This window comes from Lineus longissimus, chromosome 15, assembly GCF_910592395.1.
Source record: "Lineus longissimus chromosome 15, tnLinLong1.2, whole genome shotgun sequence".
NCBI lineage: Eukaryota > Metazoa > Nemertea > Pilidiophora > Heteronemertea > Lineidae > Lineus > Lineus longissimus.
This window is the reverse complement of record NC_088322.1, coordinates 5,707,739-5,725,462: the sequence shown is the minus strand read 5'-3', so window position 1 is coordinate 5,725,462 and position 17,724 is coordinate 5,707,739. Positions and strand designations below refer to the sequence as shown.

General features: G+C 40.6%; 1 protein-coding gene across 1 annotated transcript in view; it reads left to right on the top strand.

Annotated features, from left to right (window-relative positions):
• The first annotated feature begins 7,679 nt into the window (after window positions 1-7,679).
• LOC135499494 (uncharacterized) overlaps window positions 7,680-17,724 on the top strand; it is a 145,434-nt gene continuing 135,389 nt past the window's right edge. Inside the window, exon 1 of the mRNA XM_064790267.1 lies at window positions 7,680-7,775. The gene's annotated coding sequence lies outside the window, so the exon portion shown is untranslated. The remainder of the gene's footprint in view (window positions 7,776-17,724) is intronic.

The following is a 17,724-nucleotide window of genomic DNA, read 5'->3' as shown; positions in this document are numbered from 1 at the left end:
CGGAAAACACAACCATAGTGCGCTGCAGGTTGTTTAGGGAGGGCCTAGCCTCCGTGGCAGGGCCGAGGGCGTGGGTTTACCTGGTGGTCCCAGGCCCAGGGCCAGGGGTGACAGACACAGGAGGCTGTTTTTGAATTGGCCAAAACCAGAGTTTTTCAAATAAAGCGTCAGGTAACTAATATCAAAGCCGCCGCCCATTTCGGAAGACGCGCGTTGGAACAGAGATCTCTCGGGTCACGAGGTACACCCAAGCCAATTCCGCATAACTGGACTATGAACAATTCTTCGATCCGCTGAACATGGCCGTTACAAACAACCCATTTTTAAGCAAACGCCTGCTTCAAAGTCACTGATCTCTATAAAACTATTTGGATGTAATGTCAAAGATAACATTTCTTCGAAAACGGATATGTTTCGCATTTTGCTTTTCGAGAGTTTTGGGGAGAAGTGATGGCACTGGTTTGAGAACAATTTTCGAAAAGCGTTTTTCTACTCCACATCATCACATATTTTTGTGGTTAGCAGTAACTGTTCAGTATGTTGTCGGTGCTAAATGGACCATCTAAGGGTATAACATGGTCACATTTGTTGTCGTCTAATGGGATATTGATATCTTACTAACTTGACCGACTACAGCTAGTTATATAGCAGGTTTAATTTCGCGTTCGCGGTAAAAAAAAACATGAAAAAATGCCAAACGTCTCGTTTTGTGTGATCAGATGTTTACATGCTCTTCCAAGGTTAGCAGCAGTTACTCGATCTGATTATACGCGGGAGGTGCAGTTCTATTTTCTTTTACAATTCAGTAGTATCGTTCGTAATCTGGGATGTTCTCAATACCACTACAATGTCCGAAATTCAATTTCCGAAGAATTGTAAATAATATAAATGTTATTGTCTTCGTCATGTTCGTAACATTATTGCATTCGGATGCCTCAGGGTAATACGTCGACGATGAACGTTCATCTCGTGCGTCATGCTGTCGAAATCTAAACTTAACTCATTCAGTGGGTTCAATCCCAGGGTGTGATATTTCAAAAAAATGTAGATCGAGTTTTATAATATACGACCTTGTAATAACTAAATCGATGTTGGTTTAATTGATATATACCATTGTTTTAGTTCGATATGGCTCAGCATTATGCTATCGATATAGCTTTATCGTGTTATCATCTATATACATGTACATGGTAGCTAAAAAATGAAAATTCGATGCCCTACTGCCATTTATCAATTTTCAAGTAAGTGTTTTGAGCTTGTAACGCAAATCTATTGATTTCTCTCCAGAACATTGTTTTCTTTGGATTTGATATCCCATATATAAACTACCAACTACTCTGACGGTAGTTTATTGGTTTTACTGAATTCTCTCTTTCTTTCTCTGACTACCTGATGACTACCGCTCTAACCTGCGTTAGGCGATAACTCACGAAAGACAATAGGTAAAGCTTTCAAAATGTCAGGATTGGTAGAAAAGTACCTCGGCAAGAACCCTATAGTTTTCTGGCTTCTTCAGATTTGCAAAACTGGTTATTTTGACGAGTTTGTTGCAAAAGGTGTTTCCCATTGACGAAAATAGCCCTCGTGTCGGAATTCCCTGCTACGAGCCACATGTTGCCCTGGGGTGTTTCTCAAGACTTGGCCACCGAAATGTTCCTGACAAAACACACTGTAAAGAATAATCAAAAGACATTCAAAAATGTATTTCAAGATATTGAAAATACTCGTAGCACCTTGGTGAAGTTTCGCTATCCCGTACCGAGAAATAATTCAGCAAGAATGAGAAGTTTTTGTGTATGACAATTTTAATTCATTTGTTTTAGTAAGTAGGGATTAAAGCGTCTTTATACTCTAATCTGTACTTGGTTTCAGTGCAGGTCTTCCCAACCTCGAAAGCGGATATCGTGAGTCATGCCGTAGAACCCGGCCTGGTCGCGAGTAAATAATGGCTGAAAAACTTGATAAAGCGTCAGTCACTGCTGGATCTCAGTCGGAATGCGAAACCCATTTCTATACATGTGCATCCGAATACGGGAAAGAGAGCGAGAAACGTTCTCGGTGAATTGGTTCTAGGAACGGGATAGCGAAACCTTACTATGATAATTAAAAACAAATTGTCTGATTTCTTATCATCAAAATCGTCAAACATCTCTCTTGAAAATATTTTCTAGATAGTTATGAATGAAACACAATTTTGAAAATAGCGAAAGCTGACGGGTCAAATATACATTTCCGAGTAAGGCCGAAGCCGAGCACTCGGGAATGTCCGTGATGTCCATTTGGATTTTCTACTGAATATACCCACTCGAAAGCGAGGCATTCTCTGCAAACACCGTGTGAAAGCCTCCAGATAGAAGTATATAAAATATTCGGACGAAAAGGAATGTATACGATTCAACCACTGGCCTCCGTACTGTATTGGTAAGGTTCTGCAAAGATAAACATTAGTGAGACCAAACTATTTGTATATTTAAAAATAATCAATGCCAACGTATCACTCTAATTCCTAATTCTAGTTTATCACATCAGGTTGGTATCAAAATACACTCTTAAATTTTTCAAAATGCATTCTAATTTGAGATTTCGAATTTGAGATTTGAATGAGATTGATATTGAAAAATCAGATTTGGATAAATTAGTTACAGCATCACAATTAACAAGCCAACCGTGTAAGAATATATTTTTTAGACCACATATAAACTGAAGAAATTAGAGCGATATTTTGGCATTGAATATGTTTAAAGATTCAAATTGTTTGGTCAATTTATCTTTGCACGACGATGTTTTAGATGATATACATGATGAAAGGGTATGTAGTTTACTGGCCCATCTGTCTTGTTCTCATTATTAGGAATGCTACGTACGTAGCCACATTCCCGATATTTCCTAAACACCTCACAGTAGGTATCATACTCTGTTACATCTTCCTTGACCAGCTTCTCCTTCTTCAGCTTTGTCCTAACTCCCATGAGTCTATTCACTGCAAGATCCCTATTGTTCGGTATGTGCTGAACTAAATCTTTAAACGGGGCAGGCATGTAGTAATGACCATCCCAGAAGTAGGTTCCATGTTCGTGAATTTCTTTGGCCCTTACATCATCTGAAGAGCTTGGCTCGCCGTAGGGAGTCTATACAGTACTGCAGTGTCCGGCTTCCGTCGTCGTCTGCATCCTGTTTCAAAAACAGTGGCACGTTTCTTCACCGCAAGGGCTTTGCACTTGAAACTTTGTACACAGGACCCCCTGGGCCAGGTGACTTCCGACACTGAATCACGGACCGGTCCGGTGAAAACCGAAAACGTGTGAAATCTCACTATCTTAGAAAATTAGATCAAATCAAAAACCCGTAAGATCTAAAATGTATCCTTGTCTGGTGTACCTACCATAAAAATATCATCGAAAACAAGTCACTGATAAGCGAGATATTGCACTTTTTACCTTTTTTACTTTTGGTCCCCCGGTGGCGAATTCGAAAATCAGATCAGTTTGAAATTTTAGTGTCAGAGGTTATATGACGTAGGGAGTCATGTGTATCAAATTTCAAGTTTATAGCTTTAGAGGTTAAGAAACGTGCCATAGTTACACTCTAACGGCCAATTTACGCTATTTTACCTCTGTGACCTTGAAAATTCAATCAAATCAAAACCCGTATGACATGTGATGTATCCTTGCTAGGAGAACCTACCATAAAAATGTTATCGAAAACCAGTCGCTCATAAGAGAAATATCACACTTTTTAGGTTTAAACTTCTGGCCCCCTGGTGACCAAGTCAAAAATTAGATCAGACCGAAATTCATTGTCAGAGGTCACCTGGCCTGAGAGGTCATGTGTACAAAGTTTCAAAATAATAGCTTTAGCGGTTGAGACACGTGCCAATGTTTTTGAAACAGGACACAGACCACGACGACGACGACGGATACAGCGGTGTTGTTTCCCCTACGGTGAGCCAGAAAAGACGTTTGTTTATTATAGTGTCACCCATAATGAATGGGTCAGCCAGCTTTCGGCTTGTGAGACACACTTTACTTACAAACTCCTATTTCTAATGCCAGGCGCCTGGCGAGAAGGCAGTCTGTACCCTATATTTAACTAGCTGGGGGCTACCCAACCGGCCGCATAGAAAAGAGGTTACCAGCGGGCCTCGAAACTTCGACCTTCCGTTTATGAGGCGGACGCCTTAACTACTAGGCTATCGAGATCGGTATATGAGTACGTACAGTTCGTACTGAAAGCACAATGGCCCCTGGCTTTTTCATTGAAGTTATATTTTGTCCCTGTCAAATTCGGCTAGTTCTGTTCGCTCATGTCTTTCTCTTTGATTGAGATGAAGTGACATTCAAGTGGAGCGCATCCTACCAATGTCCAATGGGATACCATGGGTATGAAGCACCAATTGGCTCTTTACGGCTTGAACTTCCTCTCCATTCCATCTGTTTATGAGCAGCAGGGATGATGCCTACAATCAGGATCCTGATGTAAGTGCAAGTCCTTCAGATGATCATAACTGCTCGACCATATCTCATTTGATGGCATATGTTTGTTTTCTATGGGCAGCCTTTCCCTGGAATAAATTTCAGTAGTGTTTTCACCACTTACTGCTGAGATGGTCAGGATGATCGCTGTTCTCCTTCCAACCTTATCTCCGTTTAGTCATGTTAGTGTTTTCAGCTCCACCGGTGTAAAAGGAATGGACGTTCTAGGAATGCAGGACCCCATACAATAGCTGTGTATTGTCAACGAATGTGGTTAATGGTTTGGTTAGGGTTAGCTACATAATCTTCAACAAAGGAACTCGGCGACTCTTTGCACTTTACCAAAAGGACCGGACTTAGATTCCGGGGGGGGGGGACTTGCATTTCTTTTACACTGGTTTATCATCCTGATCGATTCCTAGTCCTGTCAAGACGCCCTCTTCACACTAGCAGTCACTAAAAAAAAGGTGTCAATCCCAGCCTACATTTTCCACATTTGGGTCAAATGATGTTACAAACCTTGCGTAATCTTAATGGTCACCTGATTATCCCTTTATCTCGGGTTTTGTTAGTTCAAGACTTGTTTGTAAGAGACCTCAGATGGTTAGCAATGGGTAGGAACGCCTGGTGGATGCTGTCTTGATGACTTCGACCAGGTGCATTAATCCCTGATGCCATATGTGCTATCTGGCCTGGTGCATTCATCTCAGCCATGGGTGCCATCTGACCTGCATTTATCCCTGAAGACATGGGTGCCATCTGACCAGATGTAATCATCTCTAAAGCCATGAGTGCCATCTGACCAGGTGTATTCATCCCTGAAGCCAAGGGTGCCATTTGTGCTGGTGCATTCATCCCTGAAGCCTTGGGAGCCATCTGACCTTGTTCTATCATCTCTGAACCATCAGTATCATCTGACTTGGTACATTCATCTCTGAAGCCATGAGTGCCACCTGACCTGGGACATTCATCTCTGAAGCCATGTGTGCCATCTGACCTGTTGTACTCATCCCTGAAGCCATGAGTGCCACCTGACCTGGGACATTCATCTCTGAAGCCATGGGTGCCATCTGACCTGTTGTACTCATCCCTGAAGCCATGAGTGCCACCTGACCTGGGACATTCATCTCTGAAGCCATGGGTGCCATCTGACCTGTTGTACTCATCCCTGAAGCCATGAGTGCCACCTGACCTGGGACATTCATCTCTGAAGCCATGGGTGCCATCTGACCTGTTGTACTCATCCCTGAAGCCATGAGTGCCACCTGACCTGGTGCATTCATCTCTGAACCCATCAGTGTCGTCGGTCCTGGTGCATTCATCCCTGAAGCATTCGGTGCCATCTCAACTTGTGCATTATGATAAGTTTAACCCTCATTCATCCTAGATTCAAGGTCCTCGTCTTGATCGAATGCTTTGCTTTCCAACTCCAAGACAACGACACGACTACACATTTCTGAATTCACTCTCAACTGCTTTTGCGCCAATTCTGCTGAATTTTTGCCTGTTCTAATAGCTGTTGCGCAAGAAGGTTTGTTTTACTCACTTCTGCCTCCATCTTCTGCCTTCTGAAACTACTGGACGTTCTACTGCTGGTACTACCACGATGCCTACCCCAATTGCTAGCATTACTTGGAAGGTCGATCGATGTCCATTCAGGCCTACCCATCTGTAGCAATGCTTCAATAGATTCATGATCCTCTTTCCTACGGACAATTTCTCCTGTTACACCGTCCCGATCCTGCTGTAGCGACGTCTGTGTATTTGTATGCATGCATGTAACGAATAGATCATCAGTTTTAACTCACCGTTTATTTTCCGGACTGGCTGCAACTTTCGGATTTTATGTTTGCTTTTCCATGCTTGATGCAATGTCTTACGCTCGAATAAAAATTCTCTTGATTTAATAGTCTTTATCTGGTACTTGTATAAGGGACGGTCGCTTGGAAACTCTTGGTTTTTATTGTCCCGGTAAAAACTTACGACTGAAATACGCTTTCTTTGCTAAATATAAATCACTTGCAAGGTTCAAGCTATACTGGTCTTTCATTGGTTTACGTTTTCGTGTCATTTCCACGCTCTCATCTCGAAAAATGAGACAATATCTACGATCAATGCGATAAATTTTTACATTCATTTCCCAATATTATCAGTAAGGTACTGCGCACTTGGAAAAATTGCCTGGTCCAGTTTCTTCGCGAATAAAAATTAGGTTCACTGCCGTTTCTTTAGATTGTTGGAATCGGAGGAGGATGCTTCATTCGGCGCCCCCAGGTATGTATACACATGAAAGCCTACAGCACGGACAACACTGTACAAAATATACACAGCGTTTTGTCTGGTATAGTCATACATCGTGTTTATATTGTGTTCAGTCCAGTTTCTAAGCTTATTTACTTAATTCCCTGTTAATTCTGCAGACATAGTTTCCACGAAACTCCATACTAAGTAAATATTATTTGCATTCTCCATCTTTTCTTTGCTAAAACATCACTTCGATTACTATGTTCATGTGTTCAACTCATACTAGAATGCTCATCTTAGCTGTAAGGTTATGCAAATAAGCTTCCTTATATGAAACTGGTGATGTCACACAGTGGTTGATAATTCCGCTACAGATGTCACTACTGCAAGCTTCGGACTTGGGCCTCTTTAAAACTGTTTCGATCATAAGTAAATTGAGCTTTTTGTATTGTAATGTCGAAGTGTCTCTCAAATTGGATTCGTTGTTGCAGCAAAGATTTTTATCCAAAGCGCCCGTGGTCCCTCTGTCGTCGGCTGGCTGAAATCTACAGTGACACATACTAAAACATCGAAAGACTTGCACAAAAATTAGCTTCCAAAAATGTTTTGTAAATGTCATGAAATTAGACATCACGCAGATCACATCAGTCCGATTAACATCATACATTTGTTACATACATATAATTATTTGGCATTATTAACGGTCTTGAGGAGAAAGCAATTACAAAACCAAGACAAAACACACCCTCACATGTAATTCAATAATAACTCCTCTCGTCATATTTGCCGACAATTTCAAAATCCTATATCACAATCCCCATTTCTCAAAATACCTCTTCGATAGAGAATTGTTCGCTAAATAGGTCTAATTCCATGCATGGATGGATGCAAAGGTATTCAGATATTTTCAACCCATCGTAGGAATGTCCTATTTCAATTGTTAGAGAAATAGGTGTGCATACTATATAGTATGGCTCATTTCAAAATTGATCCATTTAGTTTGCTATTTACTGACATCTAACTTGGATTACTCAGCGAGTTTGTTTAGACAGGAATTCGGTGAGTAGGCATTCATATTCACTATAATGAGCACGTGCAATATTAGTATTTTTATGATAATATCTTAATATAAATTACTCTCGTTAAATCGACCTGATACAAATTTCTATATTCCAAAAAGGCGATATTTTACACGGGGTCACCCCTATGTTCCCCGGTACCTATGTTCCCCCAAGAGGTACCTATGTTCCCTCAAGAGGTACTTATGTTCCCCGGTACCTATGTTCTCCCAAGAGGTACCTATGTTCCCCGGTACCTATGTTCCCCCAAGAGGTACCTTTCTTCCCCCAAGAGGTACCTATGTTCCCCGGTATCTATGTTCCCCCAAGAGGTACCTTTCTTCCCCCAAGAGGTACCTATGTTCCCCGGTACCTATGTTCCCCCAAGAGGTACCTATGTTCCCCGGTACCTATGTTCCCCCATATAGTTTTTATGATACAGTGTATGTACCAATTTAAAGCAAAGGCGCGTGCACCTTGGCCTTTAAGTCACGAAACAATGAATCTATGCTGAGTAAAAATGTCTTTAATACAAACGAAAAATACTGAAACTCTGCTTTTTGGGGGATTCTGGGGTACATGGAGAACAAAGGTATCTCATCGGGGAACATAGGTTCCTCTTCGGGGAACATAGGTACCGAGGAACATAGGTATCTCATCGGGGAACATAGGTACCTCATCGGGGAACATAGGTACCTCATCGGGGAACATAGGTACCGGGGAACATAAGTATGCTCCCATTTTACACATGGTCACTTGATACCACTCCAAATGTTTCCTTTACACCAAGTTGTCAAATGGCCACGTCATGTTCCGGTCTGGATTAGTAATAACCGAAACATTCTTAGATCGGTGTAACTAAAATACGGTATTAACTGGTGTAGTTCGCCGCAGGGTTTTGGTTTATTACTATATACAATGTATGTTCACATATATATGATAGAGTCCCCAGCAGATTCCATTCTGAATAGACCGTTTCCGTATCCATGGGACTCCATAGAGACATGATTTTAATAAATACATGCCAAAAGACGAGAGAGGAACGCAAACCCAGAAATAAGGAAATTGCGATTTTTCCTAACTTAAGAGGAATGTGAGAGTCTTGCAAGGTCAATGCCGGGCTAAGCAGGAAGCTTCACGTTGTTACCAAACCAGCCGCCGTCGAAACGAACCCGCTTAGCAATTTTTACAAGGTGTGGCAAGTGCTATATAGTGTGTCGACCATCAGGTAACGAATCAACAGTCGACACGTATCACTGAATACATTATCTCTATGATTCCCCTTTCAAGCCTCTTTGGTACAACAATTGGTCTCGGGGAATTCTACGTCGCATGCACAATATAGTAGTAATATACATTTGGTCAGGAATAAGGAACTTGGCCATGGAACTGCGAATAATTCTTTGATACGGACTTGTCGATGTCTTCATCCCAGTATTTGCATGATGTATGAGGGACACAAACAATAAGAGATTTTAAGAAAACTGCACTCGTATCCAAATTGCACGAGATGATTTTCTATGGCCTGAAAGCGCGAGAGCGCAATATTCCGAGAAATGCCAAGAGAATGAAGATAAAAAGCCAAGTTCTGTAATTTTTGACCCATTTTTCTTTCATGGCGTTAAAACGTCAAGAAAGACGTTTGAGGTGACGACGTCCGACCTCACGAAATCGTTGTGAATTCGCGACATGGCTAAATTCCAATGCAGGACGAAAATGAAAATGACGTAAACGAGGGCATTCTCCAGGCATCTTCAATGATGATCATCGTTGCCAAGTCTCACTCGACCAACTGTCTCTGCCACAGTTGGTTCCCCAGCATTCTTTCAACCATGGGAACAATCGACGGCCAACAACGGTTATAATGGGACGTATCTAAGATTGGATACGCATTCGCGCAATATCGTTCTACTTTTTGAAAATTGAGGACGGATCGTAACACGGCTATTTTTCCTTGAATTTTGTGAGAATACGATCCATTCGTAAAACTAAACAAATCAAAAAGAGGTTTTTCATTAACTGTGCCACATGCCTGAGATAATAGATTCATGCGAGAAACCTGCATATATACGAAAATCCTGTTTGAAGTGAGGCGAAATGGCGCCGAGATCAGTCGTGCTGTTAACTGATCACGGATCACGGCAACACTGAACACCCGTGACTGCGCCATTCATTGTTGACATCTATATCTTTATTACGCATCTGCTTGACACAAATACACTTCACTGTGTTATGAAAAAAGACTATAACGAAATCCTTAAAATGTTTTTTTTTTCGAAACATCACAAGCAGGCTTTTCAATCCATGTTACAAGCAGTGCACTATACACACTGGATCAGTGTGTGGACAATCAAACTGTGGCAGAGGGACTATGTGAGAATTTCAACGGGTAGATGTAAAATTCGACATTACGGACCGAAGGCCGGGAGATTGAAAATGGGGACGGTCTTTCAAGGTTGATGTCATTTTCAATGCACGATTGCAGGTTATGTGATGTAAATAATGGCACGTGGTCCACTCTTTGCGTTTCAATACAATATATGGATATGGGTTTTCCCAGGAATTTCATGAGGTAATTTGACTTGTCTGATGTCAGGCGATGTCGCCGATTTCTGTTTTTGCCTCTTTGCCTCTTAGTGGAATTACATAAATGTATCACACATAATGGCCGATATCTTCTCACTCCAAAATCTTGGGACAACTCAAACTTTTATTTTTAGTATGATTATCTATGAGCAACATCAGGGATGAAGCACTTGACTAGTGATTTGGCATACAGCTACTGTTTCAAGCCGGGAATCGAACCCATGACCTGTTGATCATGAGACCGACGCACTACCACATATGCCACCGCATTTTCAACATTATAGGGTAGTATATTGTAATTTTGACATTATCTGGCGCATGCGTATTTACTATCTATCTTTTCTCGCATGGAGTACGACTTGCTTGATAAACAGCTTTTTTCTTTAGATGTTTTCTTTAGATAAATTCTCCTCTCAAGTATATTTAATGTCGATTGATTAAGGGAATTGCAAGGAGAATTTTGATATTTTTGAAGATTTTGAAATTGTTATCGTCCACGCCCGATAACGCGAGAGTCAAAGAAAAATTGTTTGGTCAATTGGCACATATTGACCATATTCAAAGACAAAATTAATGGAGAAGGTCAGGTTAATTATGTACAAAGAACCACAAACGTAGTGCGACTCAGCTTATATATTTGACCGTCAAAAACAAGTAAAAAAAGCCTTTTCGGTTACAAGATCAGCCATTTCCTGAAAATGTATGAAAACATTAAAAATGGCGCTATGCGAGAAATCTTATTCCAAAAAACAATACTAGGCATATGTCACCGATTTTGAGGAGATAGCGCTACAAATAAGCCGAACGTCCGCGGCCATTCTGTAGAAGTAGAAGATCTCCAAACATGAATGAAATCGACTTCAAAACAATCCAATGGTCTTTTTTCGCAGATACCTAATAGGAGATCAATGTTACGTACGTGAGATCAATATAACACCGGTTTATTTTCTTCAAATTCTATGTTATAACAATAAAACATGAGAAGCCTATCGGCGTTAGGTTCACAAGAGATTGGTTAGGCCACAGGCCACTGAAACGTTTAGGTAATATCGAGGGCCGCAGGCCCGAGTGAGGTCCAAAGGACAACATAACAGAGATAGTCAGTAAAAAAGTAGCAAAGATGATGAACCCAAGATTATGAATTTATTTCCCTTTATGCTATTACGGGGCGCTGGATACTGGGTGCTGGTTATAAATATCATAGAATAAAACCATCAGCCAATACCCAGGTTAACGTACGTTTGCCCCTCCAGAGGTTGTAGATCTTGACCTTGCAGTTTAGATACAATAGAGACTGTCAGTCATTCAACAGAGAGATATGAAAGAACCACGCAAAGGCTTGATATATGTTTCAAATTGATTATTAGGACAAATTACAATCTTGGGAAATACCAATAGAAATAAGAATACTGATTACACCTTAGAGTAAACAGAAGAGAAGACGGGATATGACCCACCTTGGCTATGGGGCCATATCAGGAACGGGAACATGAATTACATGACTGGATCCCAACTATTGGGCATTCAATATCACAGGCTGAAGAATAAGCGGAAACTTGGATTTACGTTATGAATTACCAACGTCCCTGAAATGCGTCCATTGCCTAGGGTAGTCGAAAAATGTCCCCCTCCCAGCTCCTGCTTACAGTCAACTTTTACGAACCCCTTTTGAAAACACCGGGAAACCCGAGTCCAGCAACCACCTACGTGCATTTGCTGACATTTGAACTACACACGTGCGTTTGTTTACCATGATTTTATTTTAAAATAACCGAAATTAACTTTTATTGAATTATTTTTATGCACGTTCAGGTCATGCGATATTTGAACTCTTGGTGGCATGAAATCGCGGTTAAACTCATGAATGTCTTTTCTACATACTACAAGGAATATCTAAATATGTGTTCCAAGGTATGCCATATAAATGCACCGTGCAGAAATATGTTTGCATCAGAAAATGTTTGCAGGATGGAAGCATGACATCATTAGGTCCATTTAATTTCTCCAATGGACTTTCTGGACCGGCCGGATTTGTTTTGGCAGGCGTCCAATCTGGCCTCAATTTACGGTTGATAATGCTACCTGACTATAGAGCGAACACACTGATCAACAAGGTGCTCTCTCAAACCATAAGTAAGCCTTTGGGAGCACCCGCTGGAGCTTTCCTAGCAATAGCTAATCCCTTCGACCCTAAAAATGGCCGCGTGCAGTCAAATCTCGTCCCGTCAGAGCATTATAATATATTGCCTAGCAGACAACTTAAATGGTGGATCGGTGGTTGGCTGTAAAGGTCTGACCACAGTCCCTGTCTGAAATGAGTGTCAGTCTCTAGCACTGCATTACATGTTGATAGTGCTGCTTTTGCTCAATATCCCTCTTCATGTTTTACTCGCACGTAGAGTAAAATTATGTTAATGGTCAGATTCATGGCTAGGGAGATCAATCACACTGGACTGTGGGTCAAGGTCCATCCAAATATTGCCCTTGAGTTGGGGTGCTTGGTACAGGAGTCTTCAGCTGCAAGACAAAAACACCCTGTTCTGGGCTGGCCTAATGCCTGGCAGTATTTTGCCCCTTTAAAGTATGCCAGGCTGTCATCCATATCCATGTGTGGGAATTCGTGCCTCTTTGTGCTCACCATTTTCTGACAGACTGACTGGCTGTGTACTGAAGACTCTAACTGCATAATGTCATGATCTTGATTTGAATACTTGATCGAAGACCTCGTTTTGGAATCAGCATCCTTATTAGCATAAAAGAGGCTTGTCGAATCAATCTTACCTAAAACCTGGATTAAAAACCTAGTTATGACCAAATATGGTCATATTTATCAAAATATTTGGTACAAATTGGCAACTTTCTCTTGAATGGTGCAAACGAGACTGCCAATTATGGAATCAGCGCCCCATTTTACATGAAATAGGCCTGTCAAAACCGTCTTACCTAAAAATCGTGTTAAAACCACAAGTATTTACCAAATATGGCATTTTTAGCCAAAAAATTGTTAAATTGGTCATTTTGTCTTGAGCATTGTTGAGTGGTGCATTTGAGGCTGTTATTTTCTTCCCTCGACTCCCGGCGTAGCCACTGCTTGGTTCCTCTACTAGTCGAGTTTAAGTGAGCGCCTTGAAACCCCCGACAGATTGCTGTGGAGACGGGGGTGATAAAATTATTGGTATCCAAAAAGCGCTTTGAACAGGGAAACATGGAAAAGCGCTATATAAAAACTCAATATCATTCTTATTTTTTATCTAAAGTAACCCTGTCAACATCCTTACCTGAAATTCAGGTGCAACCCTCTATCTCATAGAGTAGCAAGTGTAATGCATTCATATATTAGATACGAGGGCATTATCAGAGTATTACCAAAGTGTCAACTGACGATATATTGCCTAAAACAAGTGCTTTCTTTCATCAACTAGAACAGAAAATGGAAAGATAAACATTTCTAGGGAATGTTGTGATTAAGTTAACGAGTTAGACAAAGAGTATTGTCCGTTTGCGCGGTACCAGACTACAACAGACTCTATCTCCTTAAAGGCGACTTTTTACTTAAATATGTTCCTTCTTCTCTTGTTCATTAAGCAAACTATACTTCTAAAAGCTTTTAACGATTTTTAAGTTTTGTTCGGTAAATAAGTGCGCGAAATAAAAAGAACAGATAATCAGAAAAAAACGCGTTTAGGCCTATAGGTTCTTTATCTCTCTCCCCTTAGAGACAAATACCCCGTTTGAATAAGACGGAATTGATGAAAGAAAGGTTTTTAGAGCGCGGTTGGAAACAGGGACGGTCGCCATCTTGCAAAATGATGGTTATCGTGACACGTGACCTCCGTGAGCGTGGGGCCAACCTCGGTAGTAGGTGCTGTTTGCTGGATGCTGTTTGTCTAGTGTAATGGCACCCAGGGTGCTTATTGTCCAGTCGATCTCGAACCTGGGTACCACTTGTCGGCACCCAGGACGACATCCACCCTTTCAGCCTAATTAACAGATATTGAGTTAAGACTCCGTGTGTTTTTATCAAAAGAATGTCCTGGTCTAGTGGTAATTAAGCCTCGACTGCCTTCAAAACAGAGACCATCGGGTTCGCGTCAAACTACGTGACTAGACGGGGGCAGAATCCATCCTCAGAGGCCGCTTTGAATTTGTGGGGGTCATAATGATTTCACAGCATTTTAATGCTCGCCAGGCAGAACGGGCAAACTCAAGGCAATTTTAAACTCAAACCCGATTCCTCAATTTAAAGTGAGAAATCCGAACACAAGATATCATAGAGGAATTCGTGGGTGTCGATATATTGCAATAATAGCCTCGCTTCAAATAAGAATAAGAATTAATACCCACGTTTGTCAGACACATTAATAACCCCGCACCGCAACCCTCCAATATCTACAATGATAAAAATACCCTTTGTAGCTATTGGGGTTAACAAAAGGTGTGATTATCTTTGCATTCCATACATGATAAATGTATAATCGATTATAACACTTAGTTTAAACAAGCATTTACATTTGAATATTATACATAAATTATTGTCTTTCATAGTACTGTATGCTTTGGGCATAGGCAACCTATTTCACCACATCAACAAATATTTTATTTGCACGAACACGTCGTCCCCTTGATGATTTTTCCGTAAGGACCCCCGTTTTAGCCCTTTTGGTGGGTCCTTTTTATCAAGATTGCCTATATAGCGACGATGAGGGATTAGCCGTTCAGTTTGTGTATCTCGGGAATATTACCTCCCCACTAAAGAAATAAAAGATGAAATATTGTACAGCGTAGCTTTTGGGAATGAGACAGTTCGCCAGCAAATAAATCTCTATCACAAATAGCTCTTTCAAATTTTGAAATTGACTGAAGAATAATGATTTTAAAGCTATGAAAGTAAGGCATTTTTGTCGATCTCGCGTGGTTCTCATCGTTTGAAAAAGCGCCGCGGTTTTGCCGATCAGTTAGCGTACCCCCGCCTGGAGCAAGTCGCAAGTCGCAGACTGATCACTCAAACGTGTTCAGTTGCTGTGCGCAGTTGTTACTGTAGAACTGAAAATATCCGCGGAATAAAATTTTTGCGAATGCCTCACGATGGATATATTCGCGGTAGATTATTTTCGCGAGTGAAGAATTTTTTCCAAGAAAAATTAAACTGTGTATTTTGACTCTAAGCTCTTAATGTGTGGGGACTGTAGTGTAAAATGTCTTCCACTTAGCATAATCTGAGCAATAGTTCAGTAAAAGTTGTTTAAGTTAGGTGCAATTATGAACGGGGGCTAATTGCGCGGTGTATACACGTAGGCCTTCGTTGGGCCAAGCTGTATGCCGTGCCTCTGTAGAAACATGGCAACAATGACGTGGATTTCAAGCTAAAAGCAAGAGATTTTCGCGGCAGAACATTTTCGCGAGCCTGACCTACTCGCGAAAACATTCTGCACGACAACTTTTTCCGGTCTGCAATTATAGTGCACAATATTTTGGAACTGCAAAATTAAAATTATTTGTAAAATATACAGTATTTATGCTTTAAATGGAATTTCAAGTGTTCTGGAATAGTGGATTTTACTGAAAAGGCTGAAAGGGAATGTCCTCTTTACTTATCTAGCTCTCCATTTGCAAAGAGAGTGTTCGCAAATCCTCCTTATTGATAAAATGAGACATTTCACTACTATAATTGCACATTATATTCGTGTTCACCAAAACTCAATCATCAGTCAGTCAAAGTTTGAACAAAATTAGCCTAAACACAAAGCGTCCTCAGAATAACGTTTGTAACATTGCACTAGTTTTCGAGGTTTATTTTGTGAAAGTGGGGTTTGTGAAACCATTTTTTCTACAAAGATGAATTATATCTAGGCAAAAAAGCATATATATTCTTGTTCAGGCAATCAAAGTTATCAATCTGACAGTGGTTTCAACAAAATTTAGGCAAGACTTCGACCAATATTGAAACACTATAATTTGTAGATTAATACAATGAGAGTGCTTACAAATCCTCTATTTTTGTAAGATGAGACATTTCACTGCAAAAACTGCTTATATATTCATGATCCCACAGACTTAATAATCAGTTTGTCAAAGTTCTAACAAAATTGACCCAAACATAAAGAGTCCTAAAAACAAAATAACTTTCATAATCTTTGTAAAATTTCTGTTCATCAAAGTCACTATTTTTAAAAAATCAACCAGGCTTCCAGTCAGAGTAGTCCTAGCTACACTGGACAATAATATACACATTCGTTGACAATACAAAGCTATTGTATGGGGTCCTGAATTCCTAGGACGTCCATTCCTTTTACACCGGTGTAACATCTGTGGTTGTTCCCCATGTGTCAGTGTTTCCAAACAATAGGCAGCTAGAGAGACCACGACTTTTCAACAGGGGGGATACACAGAAAAACTTGTCAATCTATTTTTGAGCGTTCCCAAACAATGAGGGGAAACACTCAAAAACATTACACCGGCATGGTGATCCCAGTTCTTCTCGTCTCCATGAATATTCTATCAATAATCATCAAGGTTCATATGAAACAGAACAAAAAGGTATAAGCAAACAACAATTTGACTGATAGAATTTTACTTAAACTTTCACTAAACAAGTTGTTCTCCGAGCAACGTTTCGTAATAAGCTCGTAAGGTTCAAAGCACTGGTGTGCGACATGTGTGTAAAATGGACGCTCAATCAGCACAAGACAACTCAAAGATAGTACTGGCGAGAATCTTTACAAGTCTGCACTCTCCGGGATGGTGTATGAGATACTGCGCGACGATACCGAGCATTTTCGTCGACGTTTTCTCACAAAAGTTGTGAAGAAAAATTGCTCCTGAAATAGAGTAAAATTGATATTTGGCTAATCGACACGATTGAAGGCAATTCCTGCGCCTCGAAGGCAAAAACCATCAACTATTGGTAGTAAAGTTACATTTTAGATTCAGAATTATGACTGTCTGTCTAGTGAAATGCGATAATTTTTTTTAATCGTTGGACGATACAAACTATACACTTTCAGTATGCTATATTGCCAAACCAGTGTACATACAAAACAGTAATATCGCTAAACACCGTACACTCACATGAAGTCAAGATATTTTGGGCTGTATCTCCGCAATGCGAAATGCATATTACTTGCTACTTCGTCAGTCTTTTCTGCGGACATTGCAGTACAAGATATCCCTGAAAGAATGGCGTCAATTCGAGAGGCCCCCGAGATAAAATGATGTCTCTGAACATCATAAAATGTTCACCTTTCCAAGTGAATATTTGCTCCGTTTCTCGAAGTTACATCCACATGAGCATACCGATGTAAAATACAACGACCGATGATGTATGCATAAAAAGCAGAACGGAATAAACAACAGGAACTTACCGA